Source organism: Caretta caretta, chromosome 4 (genome assembly GCF_965140235.1).
Source record: "Caretta caretta isolate rCarCar2 chromosome 4, rCarCar1.hap1, whole genome shotgun sequence".
Taxonomy (NCBI): domain Eukaryota; kingdom Metazoa; phylum Chordata; order Testudines; family Cheloniidae; genus Caretta; species Caretta caretta.
The window spans coordinates 41,692,302-41,719,417 of record NC_134209.1 but is presented as its reverse complement, the minus strand read 5'-3'; the positions used below and the strand labels follow the sequence as shown (position 1 = coordinate 41,719,417).

General features: G+C 41.9%; 1 long non-coding RNA gene across 1 annotated transcript in view; it reads right to left on the bottom strand.

Moving 5' to 3' along the window:
* LOC142071745 (uncharacterized) overlaps positions 1–23,454 on the bottom strand; it is a 63,208-nt gene extending 39,754 nt beyond the window's left edge. The window contains exon 1 of the long non-coding RNA XR_012667934.1: positions 23,102–23,454. This is a non-coding gene — a long non-coding RNA (uncharacterized LOC142071745). The remainder of the gene's footprint in view (positions 1–23,101) is intronic.
* Between the last annotated feature and the right edge of the window lie 3,662 nt (positions 23,455–27,116).

Below are 27,116 nucleotides of genomic sequence, written 5' to 3'. Positions count from 1 at the left end.
CTAGTAGGGAAGAGGTGTTATGTTGTTTCTTTCCACTTGTGTATGCTGAAATGCAGATATTCTTTGTCTTCTTTCTTTGCTCTCTCTGTCTTTGGACTCTGTCTACAGCTTTTATGGAAATGGAGGCTTCCATGATCAGTTCTGCCAAATTGGGGCTACGTGAGTTTGAACATATGTCTTTAACATCATATGGCGTGGGCGGGGGTTCATAACCTTACACACAGTGTTGCTATATACACTTCACTATGATGATATTGACCAGTGAGTTGTTACAGCTCACAGGGCATATTTTGTACAATGATTATTACAGTAGTGTGTAAGGAGTGAATACAGTGGAGCATTCGGTCACAGTATCCTAAGAGGTTGGTGAGTTCAAAATGATCTCTGGGAGTGCCTTACCTCTGAAAATCACGGCACTTTTATTTAGGTTCCTGAACATGCACAAAAGGTATCTGACTTTAGGCAGACAGGATTGAAAATGTTTGTCTATGTGTTCTAAAAAGAGATGTGAACGTTCACAAATAGTAGTTTGAAGCAGAGAGACACAAATGGCCAGAGCTGTAGAGGAGAGAAGTTGGATAATGTTGGTGAATTCTAAGTTCATATTATGATAAAATTAAAATGCATATGTTAATAGTAAATTATAAGTAAAGAAAGTATCCTAGATATTAACCATCCACTGATTTGACAACACAAAAAAATCATAAAATATTATGTGTAATCTCTCAAAGAATAGCTTTCTAGCTCTGTCTGATATAGAATCACTTTATTTAGGCAATATGGGGAAACCATAGGGAATATGCATCCTGCAGCACTGAAGAAATTGCTCAGTGTTGTGAAAAACATAAAATTGTTCCTGACATATATAGCACACTAAATAATAAAGACATTACAATTTTATGGCACTCCCAGGATGAATGAAAATCTGTTTTGATAGCAGATTTAATTCTCTCTAGTTATAAAACATAGAGATTTACACAAAATGTTGGGGAGGGGGGGAAATTGGTGATATATGCCAGAAGTGTCACATTGTAGTATAGCATTAATTAATATATTAGGAAAATATCCTGAGACTTAAAATATGTGGGTCGAATTATTAATGGCAATAAGATATTCTTGGAAAGGATACCTATGTGACTTCAGAATTATATATTTCAAGCTTCAAAATGAGACTACCACATGTAAACAATAAAAGTGAAAAATAAGAGGTCACTTTAAATTTGCCTTGCTAGGCAAGTGCATGTGTTACAGATATTGGGAAGGGGTGGGAGGAAAGTTCTTCTCTCGCACTTGTTACAGATATTGAATAAGTAATTGGAAGACAGCTGTTGAGGATAAAGTACTCCTCAACTGCTGTAAAAGATTATAAAGCCGTTTCAGACGTGAAATCCAAGTTGGCATATGCCTCGTGTTAGTCTGTCAGACTCCCTATTCCTGACAGCCCTTCTTTAGGTTCAAGCACTCTTGGTCAGTCAGTTCCTGACACTGAGTTGTAACTTTCCAGATTTCAACTGTTCTGGCATTTGTACATAGAAAACAGGAGAAGAGATCTATGGAATTCCCACTGGTCGGGGGGAAAAAGCAGAAACATCTGTCGATGTGTGGCTGAGGAGCAGTTTTATTGGCTGTATTTAGCAGCAATGCAGAGTCCAAATTGGCTCAGCTATGCTCTGACCAAGAGGTGCCCAGAGCACTGCTGTCAAATAGGATGATAAAGGTGTGGATGATGAAACAGCCAAATAAAGGCATAAATAACACTATCAACATTCTATAAGCATTTAGCGCAATGTTCGGATAAGCCCCTCTGTATGTGTGCAAGCAGGTAGGAGGGGGATGAGAAGAATCAGAGGATGCTGTGGCTAGTCACAATGGTAGACATTGCATTCCCCTAAGTGCTTGATTCTATCACTGTTGAGTCATGCAGATGCTAGACACCCCATCCCCCTCTTTGCCAGTTATGTGCAAGTCCAGCTGTCACAGTAGTCACACTTGCCTTCTGCTAGTGGGGAGGCGGGAGGGAGATGGCACTGTATCTAGTCTCTCCATGATAGCTGGAGGGTAGCATGGAGTATTCCAGACCTCCACAGACTGAAAGAGTACTTACACGTCAGTGTTACAGTACCTTCCTATAAAGCACCAGTAGCTGAACCGTAGTTATGGTTGTATTACAGAGTTCAGTATTAAAAGAAGCTCTAAGTCTCTTTGTAAAAATCTCATTGAAATGGCAAAAAACAGACACTAAACCTGAGAGCATGGTGGCCCATGTGAAGATGTAAAGGAACGCACAAATCTTTCTTCTTAACAACTTATTTCCATTGTTTTAAGGTTTTGGGTAGATGAAGTGTGTCTTGAGGATACCTTAACTGCCACTAAACTTAACTTTCATTTGCTAATATATAGCGATAGACAAATGACCAACAGTCACAGCAGAAACACAGCAAATATTAAAGAATACAGACATATGGTACTCGTGCAGGTAGTTACACTTTGCATTATAGCAGCCTATTTTCAATTGCTTATCACTTTGACAAACTTAAACTGTTAGGGCTGAAATTTGCCATGGTGGGTTTCTGCCTAAGACTGTCTTGGAGAATGTTTCAGCTGAAATGGTTCGACGTATTGCAAGAATGAGATAAGAGAAAAATACTGCTCAAGTTAAAAAAAATTCTTGCACATGTTTTGTTGAGAAGCCCTAGCTTGGGTTTCAAATTTGGCAGGGCTGGCAGTCTGGTGGCAGGGAGGTCCCTTTTCCTGTCTCCATGAAAATTTGGCTAAGTTATAAGCCTCCAAAAAAAAGTCTCATTTGCACATATTTAGTTCACACTTGTTACAGGTTAGCATCTAAATTTTGTGAAAATTCCATCTACACTGAACATGATCCCTTGCAGCACAGATCCTATGTGCCAACTGGACTAAGCCTACGTGCCGTTCCTATGACTGCATGAGCTGTCCAGAACTTTCACTTGTAATTATTGCTCTCATTGCTGTGAGCCACTGTGGCACCAGGCACTGGGCTTAGAGCAGGAAGACTCTCTCTGTGCTCTCAGTGCTCCCTTCGTTGATGCCAAAGCAGTGTGGAACAGAAAGCAGCTAGACTCTAATGCAAAGAGGAAGAGGTAGAGAGTGATGGGAGGGGGAAGAGATGCAAGACAATATGGCGTGAGGGATATGGGTGGGAGCAGAGTGGGACAGAAGATGGAGGGCTGGGGGGGAGATTAGGAACAAAGGGAAGGAAGGGGCGAGAGGCATGGCTGTGCAGGGAAAATCGGGACAGGCAGGAAGCAGAGGAGTTAGCAGCAGGGGAGAGTACAGATAGAACAGGTAAAGCAGGCACAGTAGAAATACAAGCTTCTCATACTACCCTATTCAAGTGTCTCAAGCCTGTTGTGAAGGAGCCACCTGTAGATGTGAGGGGATAGTTCGGGTTCCATTCACATTCAGTCTTCAGCCTTTTTGCTAGAATTTATGGTAATATTCCCATTGTGGACTAATTTGCAACTCTCCTTGTTAAAGGCACCCTAATTCTCTCTTCTCAGATCTCTCATTTATCCAGGTCTAACTTTGTTTTCTAAATTACAGTATCATACATTCCTTCCAGTTTTAAATAATGGATGATAGGAGATTGTGTGGGGCAATGCGATATGTTATTCAGCAAAGATGGTGTAACTTTGTATGGAGAGGTTTTATATAGTATTTGTATTAAACCAGTGTTGTCAATTCGCATAATTTTGTCTTGAGTGTTAAAATATTTGGATCTCTTCTTAAAGCCTCAGCTTCTGGATTCATGGAATTAAATGAGTCTTTTTTGTTTGTTTTAAAGTAAGTTTCTAGCCCTCAATCTTAAAGGCTCAGAAACAAGAAGGCAAATAAATAACCCAACAAATATTTATGATTTGTAAGCAAATCTCATGACCTTTGGGAGTTTGACTTTTTTTTTAATGCCTTGGGTTGGCAAGAGTGATTAAGCTATCAAGAAATACAGGTAAACTAAAACCAACACTGAGAAGTATAGGACATAATGTTACAAAATAGATTATTAACAACCACCAGAATAAATCTGAAAGTGAGAAAAAGAGAAAACACACTTCTGATCTAGGCAGGCCAGTGCTTTAAGCTGCTCAGCCCTACCGCAGGGAGGTTTGAGAATTGAAAGTTGAGAGCAGTAAAGCACAAGCAGCTCTGCTGTTTGGCCTACAGAGCTGGGGTGAGACGTTATGGGGGAGGCATGGCTTGTGCAGCAGGCTGACTTTTCCTTTTCATAGTTTGTCTGGCCCCAGGGCCAGCATCTGCAGCCTTCAGGGACTTGCATAGCTCAGAAAGCCATGTAAAATTGTTGCTGGATCAGGCTTATGGTGAGCGCCCTTTTCCAGCAACATCAGCCGTCTTCGACGGTTCAACTTTTCAACTGTCCACCTGTTAGCACATTTGAAAGGAAGTGCTAACATTATCTAATACATATCAGAATGACAGATACATAGAATAAATGTATCCTGGAAAGAATGCATTAAGTGAGTTAGAATAAATTAGGTTTTGCAGTTCATGATGTAGGAAAGTAACCAAATGATTAATAGTCCAATGAAAGATTATCCTCATTTGATATTTCTACAATAGTAAAAAATCCATCCCAGCTGTAATTTGACATAGGGACCTCTAGAGGTTTTAATCACCTCTGAGTTCATGTACTGTGCATTGTTGTTCATGTCTAGCTTTTAATAACTTTTTAAGTTTGATAAATGGATATAGATTGTAGCAATATGACGACTCTTTTAACCGCAAACTGTTTTGGGGTGCTTTTGTGTTTAGTAATACAGATACCATAAAATCTGATGGTGAATTGTCTCTACTTCATGAGAAAATAATATAATGTGACAGATCCTCAACTATAAATACTATAGATCATGGGGAAGGGTGTTGCCCAAGTGGCATAAAGCTCATTCCCTGATCCTGGGCCAACAGTGTGCCAAGCTGGCACCCAAGAATCTGGTCCAACACTTTCAAGAACTGCAAAATCCTGAATGTGAGAGAAATTTGCCTTCACCTTCACTAGGAAATGTATTGTTTCAGAGGAACAGCCGTGTTAGTCTGTATTCGCAAAAAGAAAAGGAGTACTTGTGGCACCTTAGAGACTAACCAATTTATTTGAGCATGAGCTTTCGTGAGCCACAGCTCACTTCATCAGATGTGAATCAGATGTGAGCTGTGGCTCACGAAAGCTCATGCTCAAATAAATTGGTTAGTCTCTAAGGTGCCACAAGTACTCCTTTTCTTTTTAGGAAATGTATTGGATCCTTCACACTTTTTCAGTGTTAAAACATCATTTTGACAACATACCAAGAGTTAAAAGTCTGTTATTAATGAGACTCCCAACTGTCCATACACTTCTGCATGGCAGAACCAACCCTGAATCCTTCTCTGCCTAGAATGAGTATGTTGCTATGTGAGAGATTTCCTGGTTCATATCCATATCGTTTAAACACATGGTCAGGATTCCAATAATTAGCCTTTTATTTGAGGCTAGATTTAAATTCATAGTTGTTGACACAGAATGCCAAGCACAGAATGGGCTCCTTGGTTATTTTCTAGAATATTCTTGTTTCAGGAACTAAAATTGTTCAAACACATTTATAGTATGTTTGTGCTGGGAATATGTTGTGGCCAAGAATTTAGTTAGATTCCAGGAAGGATTAGGCATCTATATGGATAATGAAAATACCTACAGTTACTTTAGAATGAATAAAAAAGGTTTTCTGAGGGATATAAATTTTCATGCTTTAGAGCTTAAGCCAACCACGAACTGATGGAGATGAGGAAATCCCCCTAGAGGCATGCTATTCCATAATTGTCTATTACAGGGTTTCTTGCACCTTTCTTTAAAGTGTCTGTGATCAACTATTATGCGAGACAGGCTACTGGTGTAGATGGACTGCTGGTCTAATCTGGTACAGCAATTCCTATGACAAACTGAGGCTTCTACCTATTATGCAAAGCATGCTTATTTTGCAATTGCCTTATCCCCTCATCACATCCCTATCCTCATTTAGCTATGTATTCACCTCTTGCTTCTTGTTATAAAACCAGATTGTGAGCTCTGCTCACAGAGACTATTATTTATTCTTGTTGCTTAACTATGCAGCACCCAGCCCAATCCTTGACTGGGGCCATCAGATACTGCAATAATAAAAGAATCCCAAAGATTACTCTATGCTGGATTATTCCAGACTCTGAAGTCCAGAAATGTTACTGTAGTGGGGTGAAGATTCACTGCTTCTCCCCTGGGTTAATTTTTTTGTTACTGTTGTATTTGTGTGCAGTGAGAGGTCTCAGAAGAATTGGTGTGGGCATTTTTTTATGAGCCTGAGTTTCCTTCTTTCTATTCCTAGACTTGTTATGTGTAGAGTTTACTGAATGCTATTCAATGAGTAATTTATCCTATGAATTGAATAGTGTTTCATTGTAGTCACTCCTTTTAGTGATCTGGTGAACAATTCACTAATATTCCCAAGTACATACACATTTAATCACTTTAAAAAAATCTCAAATATTTGTTTCTGTTGTTTACCCAGTTCTGATTCTGGAAGTTATTATCACCTGAACATTTTACACCCCAAACCTATAAAGGGTTCTGTGCTGGCAGATGCTGGCACCCATACAAAATAGCTTATAGATTAGGGCATTAATAGGTGGAGACCAGTTTTGCTCCAAGGCCCATAGCTGTGGAGTTGAGTGATTAATGGACTCATCAAAGTTTAGGTTTCATTTTGTCACTTTTACAGACTAATTGATTTAAGTAACATTTCTTCCGTCCGATGTTCTTATAATCTTTGGCCAGTGTAGTCTTCTGACCTAACTTCCCCTTCTTCCCTTCATTGCATGTATTGTCAAAAACAAGGCCACCCTGACCAGAGAGGGCACGCTAAAGAGAAGCCGCTCATTTAGTTTAATAACTTTCCATATTAAAAAGCGGGGGAGAGGAAATAACAAGGATCTGTGCGGGTTCATAGGTCTCCAGGAAATCCAGTCACTTGGGAACAAAAGGGGTATTATTACGGTGCATGGGGCAGGAAGGAGCTAGAGTTTTAACTTTTCTTTCACTGTAGAAAGTATTTTTTTCCTCTATACCAGCTCCTATCCCAGCCTGAGACAAATGGTTGGTTGGTTTGTTTATTTGTTTTCAGAACCTAAAAGAGATGAAGGGTCTTTTGTGTGTGGAGAATGCTGAGCTCCTGCTGAAATTCTTTCACCACCAGAAGCAAAGAAATCCATTCTATGGGGAGTCCAACCTCTGGAGAGCAGAAATTGACTGATTTCTCTGTCAGTTATCCACAGTGACAGGTCAAATTCCCTTACTAGTTCACTATATTTATATAATATCTGATGTATTGATACAATATATAACAACAGAGGTCCTTCCTTACTGTAACCTTGCTCAGGAAGAACCTAGCAAAATATTTGAAAAGCCTAAGTTTGAGATGTAAAGGTTTTTGGCCATAGTACCTTTAAGGAAGAAAATGTAGCAATTTTAATCTCTTCCTCCCCACCTCCCACTTGAATGTAAAGTCTCAAGGAGGAAAGAACCTCTGGACCAGGTTCTCTTGGGAGCAGGAGTGCTGCACCTGGAGTGAGTGCAGAGAGAATGCCTCATGTCCATTTAGTTATTCAGACATTCATGTAACCACTGCTCTGGTATGATTTTAGGGTGTGAGTAGTGTGGGGTTTTGTTTTGTTTTTTGGTCTGTCATTTTTCTCTTGAGAGATCCCATTGTGTGGGCCACAAATGCAATAAAAACACACAAAGAAATTTTAAAATAACTCAAAGTGGAGTGCTTTAAGTCTTTCTCTTACTAGTATAATGCTCTGGGTCCAATCCTCAGCTGGTGAAACTCCACCAACTTTAGTGGAATTACACTGTCTTACACCAGCTGAGGCTCTTGCCCCTGGTATTTAACGGATCCATTAGAAGTTTGTGTTTCACACAAAGGCAAAAGATCATGTACCTCCTGTACTGGAGATCTCCCATTTAATCATGTTTGTTGTCACCACGAAGTTATCTGTCATAAGAAATCAGTAAGGATATCAGTGTTTTGTTGCAGGTATTTCTATGAAGTGGCAGATGTCAGACCTACTTTTCATGTTTCTACCTAAATTATGCCATGTCTCTGGTAGCTTGTGGCATGGTACAACCTGTAGCACCCAGCAGACAAGAGTAGAGGTGTTGACATACTGCAAAAGTCAGTTTACTGATATGTATTTAACATGCCACAAAATGTTTATTGAATTTTTAGCTGTACCGCCTCTTCTGTCATTTCACAGAAAATGTTCAAACAATTAGGAGAGAGTTCTATTCCATTGATGCTGACATTTCAAAAAATAATTTCAAATGGAGATTTATTTGCAGTATGTATTCCTGAATTTATTCTTGCTGCTGTGTGCTATTATCTTTTGAAAATTCAGTGTGCCTATCTTAAGAAAAAGGTAGTTTTAAAGGGAATGAAATATGAAATTAGTACAATATCTGTTCCAGCATGCTTTTTTTTTTTTAATTTAAAAAATTGTGTTTTCAGAACCAACATCATATACTAACTTTGGAGCTAATGTTGGCATGTAACCCTGTGTTCTAGGATTCATATACATCCAAGAACGTTATTATCTATCTATCTCTCCTTAGAAAGCCTAATTTGGAAGAAGTTGCTCCGTACCAATTATTCCACCTAAAGGCAAGAATGTGCTGTGACCCAGTGAACCAGTCTGTCTGGTTCAATCTAATGACTCTTTCTTTCAGTAATCCCTCTGTGCCAGACCTCTTGGAAACCCACTTGCGCCAAAGTGGAAATGATACAGATCTGGAATAAATCCTATTTGGGAGCATAGAAGGAGCCTGAGGATCACTGATTACACATTGTACCCAGATAAAACAAGTATATCCACGTGGCAGGTAAATGAAAAATTGTGCCCCATGTGTGTGAAAATATTTTCATGATGATTTCTTAATGTTTCATTTTTGGTAGTGTTTTGTATGTATTGCAATATCTTTTTTTTTTTAAAAAAAGGAAACTATAGGTGAGGCACAATTAGCAAATAAACCATAGGTATAGAAGTTAACCGTCAGCTTTGTGCCTGCTTTAAATAATAGGAGTCTGATGCACAAAAATGGTAGTAAGAAACAGGGCTTTATTTCCAGGCCCCAGTCAGATTATATGGGTTAGATTCCAGTGACTACTTTTGCACCTTGGTGTTAGAAAATAGAGTAGACTTTTTTTTAATCTTAATTCAAACTTCTCAGCTTTCCTTTTGGCTTCCGTCACTAGCCAGCTTTTTGAGTTCAGTTTTCTTTTGGACAAGTGAATGTGATGCTCCATTTTTCTTTTAGTTCATCAAAGAACTCCTAGCAGGCTGCCCACTTTCCTTCCTCAGTCAACTAAACCTTCTAGGTCTCATGAACTGACTCTTTCGTACTGCAATCTATACCAGCACACCCTGGTTGGATAGTCTCTTAGCAGTGACCTTTAATGGACTGAACACAACTGGAGAAAGGAAATTCTATAGACTAATATTTCCGCTAATACCGTCTTCACAAGGCATTTTGCCAAAACCTTAATCTGCAGAATTTCCTTCCTATAGTTTTATTCAGATTTACCCTTGAGTATTTGCAGTGATGGATATAGCTTTTAATGGACTAGCTGTAACTAAGGATGGTCTCAAAGGTAGACAACAAAAAGTAGAACAATGTTCAGTCTGTACCCTGAACATCTGTACCAATGTCTTCATAGATTTTCATCATTGTCCTTGTCTGACTGCTTATCTTCCTGAACTATTTCCACGAAACAGTCACTCCTGTTACAGAATTCCCTCTCTTCCATTCTTTTTGAAGTGTTCATTAGCATTTAACATGACAAGATTTCAGTCAAGAGAGAAGTTTTATAGGGATTGCTCAACATTTTACCAAGTGCAGGAAGAATTTATTTCAGGCTTTTTTTGGGGAATCACATCAGCAATGTTTCAACTCCGTAGATACGTATGATCTATATGAGAGTGAGGCCATAATTTAATTTTGAAAAAATAAAAATAGAGTTGAACCTTGCATCTACTGTGTGGTTTTAAATTAACTTTTTAAAAGCATGTTCTTGTTTTGCTTGAATCATCGTGAATTTCAGCATCTGGGGGCCTGATTCTGCTCTCACATTAGTTTTATATTTGTGCAAATGCCATTAATTCCAATGGAATTACTCCTGCTTTACCAATGTAAGTAATATTGAATCAAGAACAAAGAGGGGTGAGCTCTCTCTATCAATAGTCAAGACACATCTTCATGACTATCCATTCTTCCATAAGGTTTCTTTCATAAAGAAAACAGCAGCAAGGAAAGATGGTTCTGTGGTTAGAGTGCTAACCTAGGCCTTGGGACATCCTAGTTCTCGTCCCTGATTTGCCCCAGGCTTCCTGTCTGACCTCGGGCAAATCACTTCATTTCTCTGTGCCTCAGTTCCCCAGGTATGATAGGATGATATCCCTTCCCATCCTGACAGGGGTGTTGTGAGGATAAATTCACTGAAGATTGTGAGGTGCTCAGATACTATAGAAATTCCTAGATAGATTTGCAACTGCAGCTGAAGTCTGCTTTTTTCAAAACTTTATACTATGTACAAATTCCTTTTCGTTTTAAGCAAACATTTTAGAAAGCATCTGATATTGTACCATAAGTGAGTAGTATGTTTGGAGACTTTGCTAAATGTAGAGGCCTGATCCTACAAGGAGTTGATTGGAGGCGCTCACTTATAACCGTTCTGTATTCAGTGTGCATTATAAAGTATGTCTATTCCATTGTAAAAACAACAGGAACCAATTAATTGTACTGCCTCTTTTTCAATTAAACATTTGTATTTGCTGTAGGTGGAGCTACTGCTCACTGGAAATTAACAAAGATTGAAGGTGGGAAAAGAGGAAGTGAAGGAAAAGACAGGTAGTCCAGGGGATGTGTTCCATTAATACAGACTATCCCACATATTTTCAGCAAACTACTGTACGTTGTTTGACTCCACTAAGTTTTTGGATGCCTCCATTTTGGGCAATCCCATGGTCTCTGAATCTTTCAGGCTACCAAGGACAGTGACTCTTACATGCTTCCCTCGTGGCTTACAAAACTAGCACAGCAGACATGGCGGAGGACCTCCTGTTTGCCCTACATAGAGGACTGGACTTAGAGATTTCGCAACAAGATGTTCTGCCCGAACTGTTTTTCTCACAGTGTGTGGACTGTGTATCCAAGTAAAGGGAGATTGAATTTATCTCCAGCCTATTACTGAAAGAAATCCATGAGAGAACTGAAAATGTATCACTTTCAAACAGCAGGACCTTTAGCAAAAAAAACCCATACAGAATCCATTGATGGGACCAAGGAACAGAAACATCCCTCTGTAGCTACTGATTTCTACAGTATGCAAGACAATTAGGCAATGACTTTTTCTGGCAAAGGAAGAACAGGGCAAGAAGAAAAGAGTTAATGGTAAGCAGTATTTTGTTACCTATGCTGTCAGATAAATTGCTTTACAAGTCTGTGATACCCAGTAAAATGAGTTGTAAATGAAGGTTATAAATGTTTTACATTTACACCAAGAAATGCTCTAAAGAGCCCTAAAGCATTGCCACTTAAGAATACTTTTAATGGAAACTTGTGTGGACTGCCTTATAAGCATATTGTCATGGTGCCGGCTAGTGAGAATAAAATAAAAACAAGTGTTTTTGCACCTCTGCACATCTTTGTTTTCCCAGAAGTAGAAATATAGATAGATCACAAGAAAGCCTGCCCCATTTGGTATTTCTGGCCTTGCCAAAACCAAGAAGCTCTGGAACTCCAAAAATCTCCAGCCCACAGAGGCTTGGAAAAGCACCCAAATCTTTGTGGGCTTATGTGAACAGAGTTTGAATCCACTCAAGCCTTTGCACTTCACTAGCCATTAGTGGTGAAGCATCTCCACATTTGTGGTTTGTAAGATTTTACATCGGCTGTAAATTGGCAAATGCCTAAAAGCTAATAATCCTGAAATATGCAAAAGAAACCACTCTAATATATTACTGTTTTTCTGTTATAAATATGTGTCTGCCTTCCCACAGATGGATTTGTGTAGGAAATCTAAATTAAGTCAATAAAAAAACTAGCCAAAATTAATCCATATCCACTGTGACTAGGTTTTATGCACTGAAATGATCAAAGGTATTTTCAGTGTCTAGTAGTAATCCAGCTATGGGGAAGAGGGCTGCTTTTCTACAGGTTTATCCTATAATGAAAAAGTTTGGCACTATTTGAACTTAATACTCTAGGAAATCCAGTTGATTTGGTTGTATTACTTCCTGAATAGCAACTTCCAAGCTTTTGACAATATTTTTGACTAAATCTTGGTATCCTATCAATGAATTCAATAAGCAGATAGATCAGAGGTGGGCAAACTACAGCCTGTGGGACTGTCCTGCCCGGCCCCTGAGCTCCTGGCCTGGGAGGCTAGTCCCTGGTCCCTCCCCTGCTGTCCCCCCTCCCCTGCAGCCTCAGCTCATTGCACTGCCAGCACTCTGACCTGCTGCTCCTGCTGGGGAGCGGGGGATCCTAGGGGGCAGTCAAGGGACAGGGAGCAAGGGGGTGGTTGGATGGGGCGGAGGTTCTGGGTGGTGGCGGTCAGGGAATGGGGGGGCTGGCTAGGCATGGGAGTCCTGGGGGGCCTGTCAGGGCAAGGGTTCTGGGGGACAGGGCAGTCAGGGGACAGGAGCGGTTGGATGGGGTGGAGGTTTTGGGGGCGGGCAGTCAGGGGATGGGGAACGGGGGTTGGATAGGCATGGGAGTCCCAGGGGGCCTGTTGGCGGTGTGGACAGGGGTCGGGGCAGTCGGGGACAGGGAGAAGGGGGGGGGTTGGATAGGGGGTGGGGTCTTGGGAGGCAGTCCTGGGAGGGGGCAGTCAAGAAACAAGGAGCTGGGTGGCAGTTAGGGGGTAGGAAGTGGGAGGGGGCCAGGCTGTTTCAGGAGGCACAGCCTTCCCTACCCGGCCCTCCATATAGTTTTGCAACCCCGATGTGGCCCTCAGGCCAAAAAGTTTGCCCACCCCTGAGAGAGATTATACAGTGTGTTAGTTTTTCCCAAATTTTATTCATTTATCATGATATAAACTTCAGTGAAAGATCCTGTAGGGCTACCCTCTATACCTGTTGGGCACCACATCGACTGGGAGGGGGAATAGCTTTGCAATGTAGCTTTGTACTCCTCCTCTGTACTGCGAAGCAGGGCTCCATTCTAGCCCCCAACAGATTGGGATCTGTAGACTACTAGATTTGTATCGACATGATGCTAGTAGTCTAAATCCATGGCTTGTAGATGAAGAGGTACTGTTTCTGCTATTCCAGCCCAGATAGGGTAACAGTTACAGAGAGGCCACGTGGCAGCCCTGAAGCACACCTACCCGCAGGTTGGTGGGAAGGTCTTTACCTGCCCAACCCTTGCAAAAAGTCAGATCACTTAGCCTGTATGTGGGAGGAAGTGGGGTGAATTTCACCCCTAGGAAGCTTCATGGTAGTTAACTTCTGCCACAACTTTAGAAATGTGTGGGAAAGAGTTCTCCTGAAGCACCACTAAAATACTTGATTGAAACTATCAGTACATGGGGATTTGTTGTTTTCAATTAATTTGTCAGTTGAATCTCTTTTCTTCCTTTAGGAAAAAGGGGGAGATTAGCGTATTGTCCATTCAGTTGACTGAACCCTTTGTTTAAAAAGAAAAATTAATAATCAGCCAAGAAACTGAGATTTATAATGCAATTTTTAGATAGGATTATTACTAAGCAGTTAGCATTCTAGAGTAGGGACAGATTTATTGCCATGATCTCAGTGGCCCCATTTACTTTTTGTATGCAGAAAAAAGAAAAGAAAAGAAAAAAAGTCAGATGAGGAATTTGACCAAAACATGACAAAATTAAGGAAATTTAGCATTAGAGTTAGTGACCATCACAATGAAAACAGAATGTAGTTTTCAGTTACACTATCTGAGAACACAGATTCCCAATGAAAATCAGTATGTTGCCAGTTTACTAAGCTTGTGCTGAGAAAAAACAAATCTATGAGAAGTGAATGTCTAAAGGTTCACTGTTGTGATATATATAATTCATGGATGGGGTTTTCTAAAGCACCTTAGTGACTTAAGAGCACAAGTCCAATTGAAAGTCAATGGGATTTGGGATCCTAAGTCACTTAAGTGACTTTGAAAATTCTTCCCTATACATTTAAAATCAGTTCTTAAGACAGCTACCCCCTGCTTAGTGTGGGGCCAACTCTCCTGGAGCTCCATCCTGCTTGGTCCTGAGCACTCTGGCCCTGACCTTGCAAAGTGCATGAACAAGTGCTTAACTTTAAGCATGTGAGTAGTCCCCTAGACTTGAACAGAAAATCAAGATTGAAAAATTTCTAGGATCTTTGCAATTTTATTCGTTTGTTCTAAGGTTGCTACATTATTGTGAGAAATATAGCTACTGTATAGATAATCTTCTCTATTACTTGTGAAGTGTTTTAAGAGGTTCGCAGCAGATTACAGGCAGGGTTATTAAACTTACAGAATTCTACCTCATCGTATATTTCTGTGCAGGGTCATAGAAGTTGCCAGTTTTGAGTAAAAATTCTTTTTATATCTACTACTTCTGTTTTCCCCCAACCCACTTAAGTCTTGGTTAAACAGCAGCACTATGTAAGTTTCTTTAGCTAGCTGTTTACCCCTTTTGCAGGGAATTACCCCATCTCCCCCATGCTTCTGAAACTAGAGGTTGGTTGCTGAGTTAGCATCCAAATTAATCCGGTGTGTCTAAGTACCTTCCCATTGCTTATTTTTTCATCCATTCTATGTTCTGATCCGTTAAACAGATTTTAGTCTCATAACCACAAAACCCTTGACCATAACCATTATTAACCTTATTCTCCCATTCCCTCCAGCATGCAAGTCATTCAGCTGACCAGTGAAGACGGACTGGATAAGAGAGTCTGAAGATAACTGAGTCACCACTTGTATTCCTGTAAGTACGCTCTGTTGTGCTGTACTTGGGTGTTCCTAATGCAACCTACAGAGACACGTACTTATCACTGACTTATGTAAAGAGTAGCGTCTACTCGCCTGGGTGACAAGATCACCAATAAAAGGCAGACTATGAAAATAAAAAGACAGGGATCTGGGTCAGAAACAACAATATTTGAAGTCAAGTGTAGCCCTAAATCTAGGTCCAATCCTGCCTTATGTTTAAGTTCTTTCTGTGAGGTGCTGAACACTTTCAACTACCACTAACCTCAGTGAAAGCTAAGGACACTCAGTACCTTGCCAGAGATGCTCATCACCTTGCAGGATTTGGTCCTCTCTGAACTGTAATCAGCCCAGTTAATATTTGATCTCAGGTAGCCTACAGGGTATTGGACACCTTATATGCTGTTACATGTTGTCACTCTCAGATAGCTGTGTCAATAAGCACTCATACACAATCCAAAACAAGTTAGCAGAACCCAGCAATTTAAGAGAAGGAGGACATGATACAAGTAATGGAATTTACAGAAATTGCAAACGTAAGTCAGCTAATACAACAAATGGCATTTATTTAATGAATTATTTTACAAACAATTAGTCCATAGTCTAGACCAGAAACAAGAGCGGGGAAAAATATATACATACTCCAACACATCAGCTGCTTTTTCCAGCAGCCTGATTTATAGAATCAAATTGAGTGAGTGAAATTAAGATAAGTGTTTAGTGAGTGGAACTCATTTACTATAGATCTATACATTAAAAATTTGTAAATTCTAATAGGGGTATTAGATTTATTATAAATGGTTAAACCGAATGCAGTGTGAATGTAGAGGCTTGCCTTAGGTCCACAACATTTGTCAGTGTACTGCTGGTTCCCAATTCTTACTGAACATTTTCCAGGAATGTACTTAGCATGTGACCTTTACGTGGCTGCACAGTTTCCCCAACTGTTTTCATAGCTCATAAAGTGTTTAGGAAGTGTTTATAAAAATTGCTCAAGGAAACTGTGCCACAAAGAACTTGAGCTTCATGGGTCTCAGTGGTGCAGCTTTGATTTAGTTCTCTAAGAAGGGATTTTGTATTGTAAATGCCCTAGTAACATCTGCATACAGCTCCTCCTGGGATAGCACTGAGACACTCGGGTTTAATGTGTGTTATTTGGCTGAGATTCTTCAACATGTGATGGTTGACTTACCTCCCTCATGAAATCACACATGCAAGTGTTTCTCCTCTTCACTTATTGATGGACACTTTCAGTTATCTGACTGTGATGGGAAGAGATTATGTCATAAATACCATAGCAGAATCCACAAAGAATCCTTTGGAATGCAACATATGTATTGTCAAACCCGAAATGTGCTGCTGGATCCAAAGTCCCCGACTTACGGTACTTGACCTATTGACCGGTGAGTATTCAGATACCTTCTCCCGTATACTCTAGCAGTTTATTTGGAGAGATGTAGCCAGAGGAGTGTTACAAACAAGTTCTCAGTATATAGCTCTCCAGAGAATACTTGGATGGAGAAAGAATGATAATGTTTCTAAGAAACAATGGTTAGCTAAACTTAATTAACCAAGCCAAATTTATCACTAGTGTGGAGGAATTCTTTCGCTTGACCACAGAAATAGAATTGATTTTAACTGTACATTAACTTCCAAATTATCACCACCCAGATCAGTTGAGATTCGACAAAAATAATATAAAATAACCAAATTTTCACAATATCTTCCCTTTGTTTATAACCTCAGAATATTACTTCTATTGTTAGTTTAACTGTAAGTCCTCAAATGCAGGACCTTCCAAATACCAATCATTTCTAATTTCTGGTCCTGATCAGAGGGGCATAGTACCAGAACAGGAGAACTCTTCTCCCAGACTAAAGTCTTAATCAATTGGACTAAATAGTTTAGTCTCCTATGAGCTGTAATACTTTGGTCTAATATTGGGTTTAGTGTTCAGGTGCTGGGTAGTGGTGTCGGCTTGTGGGATGCTGGAGGTCAGACTAGATGATCTGGCAGTCCCTTCTGGTCTTAATCTCTAGAACTCCTTTTAATAATAGCACTTCTCTAGCTCATGGCTGTTTTAACAAAGGCTGAGTATAGTCTGTCCTTCAATTACAGGAACCTGATTTTGTGACTTTAATTAAGTATCTACTATGGAAAAAATAATTGGGTCATTATCCAAAAGGATCAAGTATGTGACACTTCTCAGAATTCATTTGATCATGAACACCAGCTGCAACTGCAGTTACTCATTTCCCAGTTGTAGTTAGGTACTGCAAACTTAAAGAAAATGACCAATGATGGTTGTGATGCTGGCAGTCTAGGTGTCAGCTCATGCCAATGGCCCAGAGGCTCACTGAATACTGACAAATGCATAGCTGGAAACTAGTCTGGCTTACCTGTGGAGTTTGTATAGTTAAAATAGATATTAGTATTATAACAATGTATTTAGACTAAGAATGCTTGTTGGATGCTTCATGTATTAATCCTGCTTATACTATCTGTATCCCATTGTATAAAGTTATATAGAATGTTTGCATTGTAAACCTCTAATTGTGTGATTACCTCAATTAATGCTTCTTTCCCTGTTTGGTGAAAGTGCTCATCTTGCAAAAGAGGCATTATGTAGCATCAAAGGACAGGGACCTTATAGACTCCTCAAGGAAGGGGAGACTTGTGCATGAACTCATCCCTTCATCTTGGATTCTGGGCTGAAGGGGATAAAAATCCCTGCAAGGAGAAACTGGGACCTTTATACTGTCTGGACTCTGAGGGGCAAAGGTGCCTAAACATAAGCAAGAGATTCCCATGCTGCTTGGCACAGGTCGGCCTTAAAGGATGTATAGTAGATTATATTACCTTTTATAAATCTCTAACTCTTTTGTGTTTCCTGTTTTAACTTTGTAAACAACAACATTTATTTTTGTAGTTAAACTGACTAAAGATTTATTCCAGGTGTTGTTTGGTTTGATGTGAGTACAGTTGACCTGTGGTAAGTGACTGGTCCTTTAGAAGTAAGTTGAGTATTGTAATTTGTTTGGTGTAAGTGACCATTTATTTATTTAGTCCAGCTTGCCATTAACTCCATGGTAAGACAGAGTGCTTTAGGATTTAATACTTATTAGTGGTTGGTGAAATCTAATTATAGAACATATAACCCATTTAGGGTTTCTGCCCTGGTTTTTTGACAGTCTGTCCTAAATTTGGCACTCATGGTCATGAGTCACTCCAGACTGAATGACAATGGTATCACTATATTCTTTGTTCCAGTAACACAAAATGGCTCCCTTCTGGTTTGAAAAAGGAAGACAGTTAATGGTCTTCATGTCTTTTGTTATTACCAACATAGGTGGTGCCAGCTTTCAGGTCAGTTCTCTCAATTCTCCATTCAGGTGGTGGTGGTGGCTTGAGGAAGTGAACTGCTAAAGCTATCCTAACATTTTTATCCTGTTTTAGGGAGAAAAATGTGTGTTACATCTCCTTCCAGGATAAAATTTCTGATGAATCAGTGGAGGAACTGAACTTGCGCTCTTCAGTCAGAAAGGATTATGCCTGCAGATCATCTGGGAGCCAATTTTCTTTTCATGTCAGCTTGAGTTCATTTTTCAATCTTGTATTTCTGACTGTCTGCAATATGTTTGTATTTTTTAGACCACTCACTAGTTTGTTTGTTTTACATTCACACATTATTCCCCTTCAACCCCCGATCAAGAGCATAACCATGGCTGACCAGATAAATATGATATTGTAATATTCTGCCTTCTCTCCTCTGTTTATTGGATGGACCTGCTCAAATGGTTATCATTTTGTGGTTGCCCCATCCTCTAGTGGCTGGCCAAAGGATGTATAAAAGTCCTGCTCTTGTGGAGAGTGAGATTTTCCTTTAGCTCAGTTCAGATCTCTGTCATTTGAGCATAAGTTTGAGACTTTTCTGTTATCAGAGAGTATCTGGGTTGGAAGGGACCTCAGGAGGTCATCTAGTCCAACCCCCTGCTCAAAGCAGGACCAATCCCCAATTAAATCATCCCAGCCAGGGCTTTGTCAATTCTGACCTTAAAAACCTCTAAGGAAGGAGATTCCACCGCCTCCCTAAGTAACCCATTCCAGTGCTTTACCACCCTCCTAGTGAAAAAGATTTTCCTAACATCCAACCTAAACCTTCCCTACTGCAACTTGAGACCATTACTCCTCGTTCTGTCATCTGCTACCACTGAGAACATCCTAGATCCATCCTCTTTGGAACCCCCTTTTAGGTCGTTGAAAGCAGCTATCAAATCCCCCCCTCCTATTCTTCTCTTCTGCTGACTAAATAATCCCAGTTCCCTCAGCCTCTCCTCATAAGTCATGTGCTCCAGCCCTCTAATAATTTTTGTTGCATTTATGTATGCAGTAACCTGAAAACCATGCTGTCTGTGGGTCAGTGGTTATGCATTATAATATTGTAACATATTGCTTCAAAGATTTTGAAGTTTATTTTCCGGATAGAGGCACAAGAACTGGGCTCAGAGTTTCAGAGTAACAGCCGTGTTAGTCTGTCTTTGCAAAAAGAAAAGGAGTACTTGTGGCACCTTAGAGACTAACCAATTTATTTGAGCATGAGCTTTCGTCAGCTACAGCTCACTGTTAAGGAAAGAATGGGCAGCACGCCTTTCTTTATAGTCGCAGCATTGTAAATTTTAAAACCTATTTCAAAACAATTTATACTTTGTTGCTGGAGAGCGATTAGGTATAAAAACTTGAGAACACTTATTAAATATTTTTTTTCCCCAGGACACTAAAAAGCTATCGGGATCAATTCAACTCTTTGAATAAATGCCTATCATTTCCTTGTAAATGAAAAGCCAGATTTTGTAAAGCTAGTCTCTACCACTAAATTGCAAATCACAAATAAGTGCAATTGCAGTTTTGTGCCTGCATCTATTTGTGGCTGAAATTAAGGTCACTTTGATACCAAAGTACTTGATTCAAGTGGGCAATAAGGAGCTAGAAATCCAAGTGACCTTAACTGAGTACACAAAGGGTTTCAGATAAAAAAATAAAAATGAAGCCCAGTTATGTCTGAGCTGAAAATGTGCAACCTGCTATAATTTTACACAAAGCAGAATACAGTGGAACATGAGAACTTCAGTTAAAACCAGATAATGCCTGTGGTGCAAGGTGTCCTTATGCCCCAGCACCAGGTACGCATATTGTCTAAGGGTGGAGAGGAAAGAAACCACCATGGAACCTATGTCTCACCTCACACGTAAGGCACAGACTGGGTGGAACCTTGGCTCTGCTCCTCATTTGGAGGATGTACTCCACACCAGGTGTAGGGTGGGAACAGGGTTCACTGCCCAGAGCTGCTCAGAGCTCCGGTACGAAACTGCAGAAAAACCTGAGCGTCTCTGGATTAAGTTTAGAAGTGTGAGCAACAAGAGTGATGTAGTGGTGGGAGTCTGCTATAGACCACCGGACCAGGGGGATGAGGTGGACGAGGCTTTCTTCCGGCAACTCACAGAAGCTACTAGATCGCACGCCCTGGTTCTCATGGGTGACTTTAATTTTTCTAATATCTGCTGGGAGAGCAATACAGCGGTGCATAGACAATCCAGGAAGTTTTTGGAAAGCGTAGGGGACAATTTCCTGGTGCAAGTGCTAGACGAGCCAACTAGGGGGGGAGCTTTTCTTGACCTGCTGCTCACAAACCGGGAAGAATTAGTGGGGGAAGCAAAAGTGGACGGGAATCTGGGAGGCAGTGACCATGAGTTGGTTGAGTTCAGGATCCTGACACAGGGAAGAAAGGTAAGCAGCAGGATATGGACCCTGGACTTCAGAAAAGCAGACTTCGACTCCCTTAGGGAACGGATGGGTAGGATCCCCTGGGGGACTAACATGAAGGGGAAAGAAGTCCAGGAGAGCTGGCTGTATATCAAGGAATCCCTGTTGAGGTTACAGGGACAAACCATCCCGATGAGTCGAAAGAATAGTAAATATGGCAGGCGACCAGTGAAATCCTAGCGGATCTTAAACATAAAAAAGAAGCTTACAAGAAGTGGAAGGTTAGACATATGACCAGGGAAGAGTATAAAAATATTGCTCGGGCATGTAGGAATGAAATCAGGAGGGCCAAATCGCACCTGGAGCTACAGCTAGCAAGAGATGTTAAGAGTAACAAGAAGGGTTTCTTCAGGTATGTTGGCAACAAGAAGAAAGCCAAGGAAAGTGTGGGCCCCTTACTGAATGAGGGAGGCAACCTAGTGACAGAGGATGTGGAAAAAGCTAATGTGCTCAATGCTTTTTTTGCCTCTGTCTTCACTAACAAGGACAGCTCCCAGACTGCTGCGCTGGGCATCACAACATGGGGAATAGATGGCCAGCTCTCTGTGGAGAAAGAGGTGGTTAGGGACTATTTAGAAAATCTGGACGTGCACAAGTCCATGGGGCCGGACGAGTTGCATCCGAGAGTGCTAAAGGAATTGGCGGCTGTGATTGCAGAGCCATTGGCCATTATCTTTGAAAACTCGTGGCGAACGGGGGAAGTCCCAGATGACTGGAAAAAGGCTAATGTAGTGCCAATCTTTAAAAAAGGGAAGAAGGAGGATCCTGGGAACTACAGGCCAGTCAGCCTCACCTCAGTCCCCGGAAAAATCATGGAGCAGGTCCTCAAGGAATCAATCCTGAAGCACTTACATGAGAGGAAAGTGATCAGGAACAGTCAGCAGGATTCACCAAGGGAAGGTCATGCCTGACTAATCTAATCGCCTTCTATGATGAGATTACTGGTTCTGTGGATGAAGGGAAAGCAGTGGATGTATTGTTTCTTGACTTTAGCAAAGCTTTTGACACGGTCTCCCACAGTATTCTTGTCAGCAAGTTAAAGAAGTATGGGCTGGATGAATGCACTATAAGGTGGGTAGAAAGTTGGCTAGATTATTGGGCTCAATGGATAGTGATCAATGGCTCCATGTCTAGTTGGCAGCCGGTATCAAGTGGAGTGCCCAGGGGTCGGTCCTGGGGCCGGTTTTGTTCAATATCTTCATAAATGATCTGGAGGATGGTGTGGATTGCACTCTCATCAAATTTGCAGATGATACTAAACTGGGAGGAGTGGTAGATACGCTGGAGGGCAGGGATAGGATACAGAGGGACCTAGACAAATTGGAGGATTGGGCCAAAAGAAATCTGATGTGGTTCAATAAGGATAAGTGCAGGGTTCTGCACTTAGGACGGAAGAACCCAATGCACAGCTACAGAATAGGGACCGAATGGCTAGGCAGCAGTTCTGCGGAAAAGGACCCAGGGGTGACAGTGGACGAGAAGCTGGATATGAGTCAGCAGTGTGCCCTTGTTGCCAAGAAGGCCAATGGCATTTTGGGATGTATAAGTAGGGGCATAGCAAGCAGATCGAGGGACGTGATCATCCCCCTCTATTCAACATTGGTGAGGCCTCATCTGGAGTACGGTGTCCAGTTTTGGGACCCACACTACAAGAAGGATGTGGATAAATTGGAGAGAGTCCAGCGAAGGGCAACAAAAATGATTAGGGGTCTGGAACACATGACTTATGAGGAGAGGCTGAGGGAACTGGTTTAGTCTGCAGAAGAGAAGAATGAGGGGGGATTTGATAGCTGCTTTCAACTACCTGAGAGGTGGTTCCAGAGAGGATGGTTCTAGACTATTCTCAGTGGTAGAAGAGGACAGGACAAAGAGTAATGGTCTCAAGTTGCAGTGGGGGAGGTTTAGGTTGGATATTAGGAAAAGCTTTTTCACTAGGAGGGTGGTGAAACACTGGAATGCGTTACCTAGGGAGGTGGTAGAATCTCCTTCCTCAGAAGTTTTTAAGGTCAGTCTTGACAAAGCCCTGGCTGGGATGATTTAATTGGGGATTGGTCCTGCTTTGAGCAGGGGGTTGGACTAGATGACCTCCTGAGGTCCCTTCCAATCCTGATATTCTATGATTCTATGATTCTATGGAGTACAAAGGCAGTTGGGAGATAGATTGACAACAGGAACTTTAATTTCTGCTAGGTGCAAACCAAAGCTTGCAAAACTGACTTCTTTTGTCTTCTACAGTGATGGTACCTGCACTGTCTTCAAGAGACGATCCTCGGTGGTAGCTCAAGTACATTTATTCAGCCTCTTTCTTCCAGTGCCACCTCCTTGCTTTCTTCCTGATTCTGCTTCCAGACTGAACTGTGGTGGAAGGAGGTCTTCTCTTTCCTGCTCTCACCTATATTAAAAGGCAGAGTACCTGTCAGTCACTTTGATTATCAACACAATTATTTTGTGTTCAAAAGCACAAATTAGTATTCAAGAATACCGAAAACAGATAAATACCACAGTTTTAAAACAGGATTCATATAAACTATTTCAGCACCTAAGCCTGAAGTTCTTAGTCAAGAACAATTCCCATTAGAATGATAGTAGGTGTTTAGTTTACCTACCTTGGGGGAAAAAGCTCTCCTCTCTTCCCCTGAGACCTCATCTGGTACTGCCTCAAATGGTCAGCACTCTTATTGAAGCTGACCAAATCTCAGCAGCTTTGCATTGCCATCTTATAGCTCCTTGTTCATTTCTTTTTATAATCTGACCAAAAATCTCTACCCTACTCTCATATTTCAGATGAAGTTCTTGTAAGGTAGGTTCTCTTGTAGGAGTCAGTTTGGCTACTGCTTACTCCAAGTAGTGTTGAGCGCCATCAAAACAGTTAACTCTTCAATTCCAGCCCAACATGAGCATTGGGTGGATAGGAAATAGAAAAGTATGTATTCAACTAAATGGGGTTAATTCCTTCTTTGCTAAATTAAGCTTCAGTCCTTCAACTACTGCCAAACAGAAACAAGACGAATGTCAACGAATGGCTACGCAGGTGGTGTCGGAGAGAAGGCTTTGGATTCTTCGACCATGGGATGGTGTTCCAAGAAGGAGTGCTAGGCAGAGACGGGCTCCACTTAACGAAGAGAGGGAAGAGCATCTTCGCGAGCAGGCTGGCTAACCTAGTGAGGAGGGCTTTAAACTAGGTTCACCGGGGGAAGGAGACCAAAGCCCTGAGGTAAGTGGGAAAGCGGGATACCGGGAGGAAGCACAGGCAGGAATGTCTGTGAGGGGAGGGCTCCTGCCTCATACTGGGAATGAGGGGCGATCAACAGGTTATCTCAAGTGCTTATATACAAATGCACAAAGCCTTGGAAACAAGCAGGGGGAACTGGAGGTCCTGGTGATGTCAAAGAACTATGACGTGATCGGAATAACAGAGACTTGGTGGGATAACTCACATGACTGGAGTACTGTCATGGATGGTTATAAACTGTTCAGGAAGGACAGGCAGGGCAGAAAAGGTGGGGGAGTAGCACTGTATGTAAGGGAGCAGTATGACTGCTCAGAGCTCCGGTACGAAACTGCAGAAAAACCTGAGTGTCTCTGGATTAAGTTTAGAAGTGTGTGCAACAAGAGTGATGTAGTGGTGGGAGTCTGCTATAGACCACCGGACCAGGGGGATGAGGTAGATGAGGCTTTCTTCCGGCAGCTCACAGAAGCTACTGGATCGCATGCCCTGATTCTCATGGGTGACTTTAATTTTCCTGATATCTGCTGGGAGAGCAATACAGCGGTGCATAGACAATCCAGGAAGTTTTTGGAAAGCGTAGGGGACAATTTCCTGGCGCAAGTGCTAGAGGAGCCAACTAGGGGGGGTGCTTTTCTTGACCTGCTGCTCACAAACCGGGTAGAATTAGTGGGGGAAGCAAAAGTGGATGGGAATCTGGGAGGCAGTGACCATGAGTTGGTTGAGTTCAGGATCCTGACACAGGGAAGAAAGGTAAGCAGCACGATACGGACCCTGGACTTCAGGAAAGCAGACTTCGACTCCCTCAGGGAACGGATGGCCAGGATCCCCTGGGGGACTAACTTGAAGGGGAAAGGAGTCCAGGAGAGCTGGCTGTATTTCAAGGAATCCCTGTTGAGGTTACAGGGACAAACCATCCCGATGAGTCGAAAGAATAGTAAATATGGCAGGCGACCAGCTTGGCTTAATGGTGAAATCTTAGCGGATCTTAAACATAAAAAAGAAGCTTACAAGAAGTGGAAGGTTGGACATATGACCAGGGAAGAGTATAAAAATATTGCTCGGGCATGTAGGAATGTTATCAGGAGGGCCAAATCGCACCTGGAGCTGCAGCTAGCCAGAGATGTCAAGAGTAACAAGAAGGGTTTCTTCAGGTATGTTGGCAACAAGAAGAAAGCCAAGGAATGTGTGGGCCCCTTACTGAATGAGGGAGGCAAGCTAGTGACAGAGGATGTGGAAAAAGCTAATGAACTCAATGCTTTTTTTGCCTCTGTTTTCACTAACAAGGTCAGCTCCCACACTGCTACGCTGGGCATCACAAAATGGGGAAGAGATGGACAGCCCTCTGTGGAGATAGAGGTGGTTAGGGACTATTTAGAAAAGCTGGACGTGCACAAGTCCATGGGGCCGGACGAGTTGCATCCGAGAGTGCTGAAGGAACTGGCGGCTGTGATTGCAGAGCCATTGGCCATTATCTTTGAAAACTCGTGGCGAACCGGGGAAGTCCCGGATGACTGGAAAAAGGCTAATGTAGTGCCAATCTTTAAAAAAGGGAAGGAGGAGGATCCTGGGAACTACAGGCCAGTCAGCCTCACTTCAGTCCCTGGAAAAATCATGGAGCAGGTCCTCAAAGAATCAATCCTGAAGCACTTGCATGAGAGGAAAGTGATCAGGAACAGCCAGCATGGATTCACCAAGGGAAGGTCATGCCTGACTAATCTAATCGCCTTCTATGATGAGATTACTGGTTCTGTGGATGAAGGAAAAGCAGTGGATGTATTGTTTCTTGACTTTAGCAAAGCTTTTGACACGGTCTCCCACAGTATTCTTGTCAGCAAGTTAAGGAAGTATGGGCTGGATGAATGCACTACAAGGTGGGTAGAAAGCTGGCTAGATTGTCGGGCTCAACGGGTAGTTATCAATGGCTCCATGTCTAGTTGGCAGCCGGTATCAAGTGGAGTGCCCAGGGGTCGGTCCTGGGGCCGGTTTTGTTCAATATCTTCATAAATGATCTGGAGGATGGTGTGGATTGCACTCTCAGCAAATTTGCGGATGATACTAAACTGGGAGGAGTGGTAGATACGCTGGAGGGGAGAGATAGGATACAGAAGGACCTAGACAAATTGGAGGATTGGGCCAAAAGAAATCTGATGAGGTTCAATAAGGATAAGTGCAGGGTCCTGCACTTAGGACGGAAGAACCCAATGCACAGCTACAGACTAGGGACCGAATGGCTAGGCAGCAGTTCTGCGGAAAAGGACCTAGGGGTGACAGTGGACGAGAAGCTGGATATGAGTCAGCAGTGTGCCCTTGTTGCCAAGAAGGCCAATGGCATTTTGGGATGTATAAGTAGGGGCATAGCGAGCAGATCGAGGGACGTGATCGTTCCCCTCTATTCGACATTGGTGAGGCCTCATCTGGAGTACTGTGTCCAGTTTTGGGCCCCACACTTCAAGAAGGATGTGGATAAATTGGAGAGAGTCCAGCGAAGGGCAACAAAAATGATTAGGGGTCTGGAACACATGACTTATGAGGAGAGGCTGAGGGAGCTGGGATTGTTTAGCCTGCAGAAGAGAAGAATGAGGGGGGATTTGATAGCTGCTTTCAACTACCTGAAAGGGGGTTCCAAAGAGGATGGCTCTAGACTGTTCTCAATGGTATCAGATGACAGAACGAGGAGTAATGGTCTCAAGCTGCAGTGGGGGAGGTTTAGATTGGATATTAGGAAAAACTTTTTCACTAAGAGGGTGGTGAAACACTGGAATGCGTTACCTAGGGAGGTGGTAGAATCTCCTTCCTTAGAGGTTTTTAAGGTCAGGCTTGACAAAGCCCTGGCTGGGATGATTTAACTGGGAATTGGTCCTGCTTCGAGCAGGGGGTTGGACTAGATGACCTTCTGGGGTCCCTTCCAACCCTTATATTCTATGATTCTATGATTTAAGACATGGCAGCTAGCACCAGCCATTACTAGATCTGGAGACAATTCACCAAGGAAAGGATCCAGGAACGTCCTTTAATCCATGTCCTCTTTAG